Raw genomic sequence first — 5,735 nt, forward strand, 5'->3', positions numbered from 1 at the left:
ATACTATAACAACCAAGCTGGTCAATATCAATGTGGTATGTTATCTATAACTACCATACTGGGTGCCATACCAATTAATGTGGTATACTATAACAACCAAGCTGGTAAATATCAATGTGGTATGTTATCTATAACTACCATACTGGGTGCCATACCAATGTATTCTCTATTTTTGTGGTTTTCTCATTTCTGATTCATCTACTGAAAATGCTGAGTCAGCAATTCTGTATGCCTCTTTCTCCTAACATATATGTATTATTGTGATAGCTATTCAGATCAGTTTGTGAATAACTTCTATATGTGCATTTCTTTAAATATTTGATTTTTATACCACACAGTTGAGTTGTAAGTACTATGTAAATTTTGTATAATGCTTTATGACAGAAATCCTGTGGAAATTCAGGCATCGGTTATGTAATATATTATCATTTTATTGTTTTGATCACATGTACTAGCCACAACACTCAATACATCCATTATATATTTGAGTAATAAAATTAGAAGGTAATAAAATACCACATATAATTCAGACAACTAGAAATGGAGTTTAAAGATTTATTTCATGCAATACTTTAAAAAATAAACATGAAGCTATGTGGTATATTGTAGAGAAGAATTCAGTATTGTAATATCACCTGTATTGATACTGAGTTGCAAGCAACTTCATGTTCTTTTCTTGTAAATATGTTCCATAAATATCGTAAAGAAATGGATGAAAATATTAGTAACCATTGGAATGTAACAAGTATCTTTTGCATAGAAAAATAAAGCATGTAATGTGTGATTGAATACATTTGCCTTCAAATGAGCCAGGACAGACAAAATCTAAGTTAATTCCGAGTTATTAAAGTTTGATCACAGACCAGGATGTGTGGACAAAGTTCTTAACATGGTTATGTTACCACAGCTCAGAGGTTATCACTAGTAACAATTTATCCCCGTTCCTAGTGATGTAGTAAATAAATAACACAGTAATATCAGATTTAGAATCGCATGAGGATAGGTATATTGTTGTCTAATTGTTTTTAGATATAATGAAAATTGTAAAACAAGACCCAGTGTATAAAAACGAATACTTGAGAATATCACTTGACTTTAGAAAAATTGAGAATATCTCTTATTTTATAGAAAAATTGAGAATATCACTTGAATTTAGGAAAATTGAGAATATCACTTGAATTTAGGAAAATTGAGAATATCACTTGAATTTAGATAAATTGAGAATATCTCTGGAATGTAGATAAAGAATAGAAAATCACTTGAATTTAGATAAATTGAGAATATCTCAGGAATTTAGAAAAAAATTGAAAATCACTTGAATTTAGAAAATTGAGAATATCACTTGAATTTAGATAACTTCAGAATATCACTTGAATTCAGATAAATTGAGAATATCTCTGGAATGTAGATTTTTTTTTAGAAAATCACTTGAATTTAGAAAATTGAGAATATCACTTGAATTTAGATAACTTCAGAATATCACTTGAATTTAGATAAATTGAGAACATCACTTGAATTTAGATAAATTGAGAATGTCACTGGAAATTAAGAAAAATCACTTGAAATTTGAAAATTAAAATCACTTGAAATTTGAAAATTGAGAATATCACTTGAATTTAGATAAATTGAGAATATCACTTGAATCTAGATAAATTGAGAATGTCACTTGAATTTAGATAAATTGAGAATGTCACTGGAATTTAGATAAATTGAGAATGTCACTTGAATTAAGAAATGAGTGTGTAATACAGTGTAAGAGCATTGCTAGCTAGAACTAGATTTATCTTACTGTAACCGATACTGACACTGATTTACCATAACACAAGGCAATGTCAATTTTCACACAATGTAATAGATAGAGGGCAAATCTTTACTTGTTATATTACCTGAATAATTTTGTAGTTTTTTCCAGACAATAGTTCACTACTTTTGAAGTGCTTGTTGATAAAATATAGGATACATTAAAGTCTAGTGATTTACGGGGCTTGTTTTAAATTTAAATCATGTTCGAAAGTTTAATATAACATATCTGCTGTGAGAAGATTTAAACTGATTCAAATAATGTATAATTATACCATGAACAATTAAACTACACTTAAACTATCATTTGTAACATTTCATACACAAACATGTCATTGTAATGGTAGGTATTACGTAAAGTATACAAGTTTTTCTCCTAGGTCAATATCTTGTCAGAGATTGATTGATTTAACCAGATTTTTTGTTATGAATTAATGTGTGACGCTTGAGTGAAATACACTAAACTATTATAACTATTATTTCGCCGTAGCCGAAGGCCTTTGTTGTCAAGAGCATAACTATGCACTTTTATAATCATTATAAAATTAAGATTGATAATCTCAATATTTATGTATTGTTCTCATTGTTTAGTATTCATTCAATTTTATCATCTTAAAATTGTTTTTTTTAAAATAAAACATTGATACCACGCTACAAAGTAGATTTATATATAAGTCCCATTGCTTGTATCAAAACAGTGGGGTTTCCTCATCTTCTTCCTTTTAATTCTGACTCCCTTCTGATCCAGTTATGATTGGAAGAAATGTCATTTTGTTGAAATTTTAGAATTTTTTAGCATGAAACCATTTTGATGTATGCTATGATTTTGAACATGAGAGTGTGCTATGATTTATTCATAGTTACTTACAGCATATTAGTGTAGAGATATGTTATGACTATCTAACAGAAGAGTGATGTTATGGTTTATTTATAGTGACTTATGGTACGTTAATGAACACTGCACAAAGAACAGAGGTGATGCATTTTCTCTCTCTTAACTTTAACTTTATTAGTAATTTACTTACCTGTAACGAGTGACAGAGGTAGGTATTCAAAGTGCGGCTCCCTTAGGTAAGAAGTATAAATCCCGAGTTAGAGGGATGCACTGACCACAGTACGATCCTTGTATAAAACAGTGTACCCAGTGACACAGTCAGCCTCTGTAGCTGTGGTTGTATATAAGTAGACTAGGAGCTGAGAGTCCTACCCAGCTCCCTCTATATACAGTCACCACACGGGGGCCACCTATACCACACTCTTATCCACATTCAAAAATGTTTCAGAAAAAATGAAGAGATTCACGTAATAAGTGCCAGTGAAACTGCTCATCCTGCAGTAAGGTCACTTTTCGAGATTCCAATGGATTTAGTGAAGCAGAAAATTACAAATTGATAGTAATTTTGAATCCCAGATTTGCTCACCAACTGTTGAAGACACAAAGCCTTACTCACAGCCCCACAATGTGTCCACATGTATAGTCCGTATCCAAATCAGATTTTTGTGGTTTTCCTGTTATTGCCCGCCACTTTTATCCACACCTTGATTTCACAAGCTTACTTTTAACATGTTTGTATAGTTCTCTTTTTAGCATTTTATTTGTACCACAACATTAAATATTATTTACATTTTGAAGAAAGACTGATTAGGTGAATTTGTGGGTGTTATAGTGCTGACCAGGGCACACACTTATATTACTAGCTGTGTAAGGAGTGTCCCTCCACTGTGTGTAACTAGCTTGTGTATTATTGTGGTAACAGCCATTAATATAGCCAAGATACACTAAATATGCAGCAATATTGATTTTAGTGTGGACAATTATCAACTTTTCTGATACTTGTTATTATATCGGTTTAAAGATTAACAAAGTAGTGTACTTAAGGGAAATTTTCAAAATTAATTTCAAGTTTTTATTTCACCAAGCACAAAGTTAAAAATGTTTTGGTTGATTTAAACATTAAAATGGCTGTCATGGCCTCTGGTTGGATGAAGTAATTTGGCAGTTCTACCAGAACTAAGGTTAAGGGTACCAACAAGTCATGCTATATTTTTTTGTTAGCTCACCTGGCCCGAAGGGCCATGTGAGCTTATGCCGTACTGCGGCGTCCGGCGTCCATAGTCCGTCGTCCGTTTGTCAACTTTTTCTTTTGAACGATTTCTTCTGAAGAACTGTAAGACCTAGGGTCATGCTATTTGGCCAGTAGGTACATGGGATGGAGTGCTATAAAGTTTCCTCATTAAAATGACCTTGACCTACATTCAAGGTCACAGCGGTCAAATATGTGAATATTTTCAAACAACAATATCCTAAGAACCATTTGAACTAGAGTCATGATACTTGGGTATGTTATGTAGACCAGCAGTGCGAATATTTTTCTCAGTTACAGTTATGAGGTCAAATGTCAATTTTAAATGCTAGTTGGGGGTTCAAATGTCAATTTTGGTTAAAATCGTTAACAATCTTCTTCTCAAGTTCCATTAGGCCCAGGGTCATGATATTTGGCCAGTAGGTACCTAGGATGGAGTGCTATAAAGTGTCCTCATTAAAATGACTTTGACCTACTTTCAAGGTCACAGCGGTTAAATATGTAAAAACTTCTAACAACAATATCCTAAGAACCATTTGAACTAGAGTCATGATACTTGGGTATGTTATGTAGACCAGCTGTGTGAATTGTTTTCTTTATTACAGTAATGAGGTCAAAGGTCAACTTTAAGTGCAAGTTGTGGTCAAAGGTCAACATGAGTCAAAGGCTTTAACAATCTTCTTTTCAATTTCCATAAGGCTCAGGGTCATGATATTTGGCCAGTAGGTACCTGGGATAAAGTGTGATATATATTTTCCTCATTAAAATTACCTTGACCTACTTCCATGGTCACTGGTGTCAATTATGTTAAAAACTTCAAACAACAATATCCTAAGAACCATTTGGACTAGAGTCATGATACTTGGGTATGTTATGTAGACCAGCTGTGTGAATTGTTTTCTTTATTACAGTAATGAGGTCAAAGGTCAACTTTAAGTGCAAGTCGGGAGTCAAAGGTCAATATGACATTACATTAACATTAAAATTTCAAGTTTCAAACAACAATATCTTCAGAACCGTTTAAGAGATGTTAAAATGTCTTGTGTTCTAGTTACCAAATTTGGTCTTAAGTTACCTTTATGTCAGTTGCATGTAACAAAAGAAACAGGTGAGCGATACAGGCCCTCTGGGCCTCTTGTTTAAGTCCTTTTTCAAAAGAAATATTCTATAAAAATCACATATTACCATGAATTTTACAGAATAGTAGTTGTTGGAAATATGAATGTTTGAAAATATAAATAAATGAAGAAAACATGTCAACTGCAGGGTTTGAGCTTCTTCACATTGCAAAGTCTTTTAGATTATCACACTGTATTGTCAGTGTTAGTCGTGAGAACAATTTTCTCATTGCGAGCACATGGATAAAATCAAGAAGCCGGCACGCAGGTGGACACAAGATTTTATCTACGTGCGAGCGATGAGAAAACTGTTTGAACAACAAACACTGAAAATACTGTATGATAAACTATTTATCATCTATATACTACTACCTTATATATTTCTCCATTTAAAATACTCAACTAAACACCATGTGATCAACGATCGCCTGTGACAAACGAAAACAAATAGAAGTTTTGTGTGGAGGAAAACAATGAACCTTAAAACTACGTAGATTTTTTTTAAACAATCCTATCGTCATTAGCTTTTCCAAATGCACATTTACAGCTGAAATGGTGTACATTGTTATTCTCACAATATTTTCCGTAACTTTATTAGCTCACCGGGTCCGAAGGACCAAGGTGAGCTTATGCCATACCGTGGCGTCCGTTGTCCGTCCGTCAACAATTTTTATACGCCCGTCGAAGACGGGGACGTATTATGGTATCACGTGAGCAGGCGGGCGGGCGGGCG

The 5,735-nt window shown here is 33.1% G+C and overlaps 2 protein-coding genes across 3 annotated transcripts in view; one reads left to right on the forward strand and one right to left on the reverse strand.

The window, feature by feature from the left end:
- The window catches only part of LOC110454294 (runt-related transcription factor 1-like), a 95,187-nt gene extending 91,945 nt beyond the window's left edge, over positions 1 to 3,242 (reverse strand). The window contains exon 1 of the mRNA XM_021503737.1: positions 2,826 to 3,242. The gene's annotated coding sequence lies outside the window, so the exon portion shown is untranslated. The remainder of the gene's footprint in view (positions 1 to 2,825) is intronic.
- Positions 1 to 5,735, forward strand: part of LOC110454296 (transcription initiation protein SPT3 homolog) — a 146,875-nt gene that overhangs the window by 71,159 nt on the left and 69,981 nt on the right. The gene's annotated exons all lie outside the window — the stretch shown is intronic.

This window comes from Mizuhopecten yessoensis, unplaced genomic scaffold (genome assembly GCF_002113885.1).
Source record: "Mizuhopecten yessoensis strain PY_sf001 unplaced genomic scaffold, ASM211388v2 scaffold7763, whole genome shotgun sequence".
Taxonomy (NCBI): domain Eukaryota; kingdom Metazoa; phylum Mollusca; class Bivalvia; order Pectinida; family Pectinidae; genus Mizuhopecten; species Mizuhopecten yessoensis.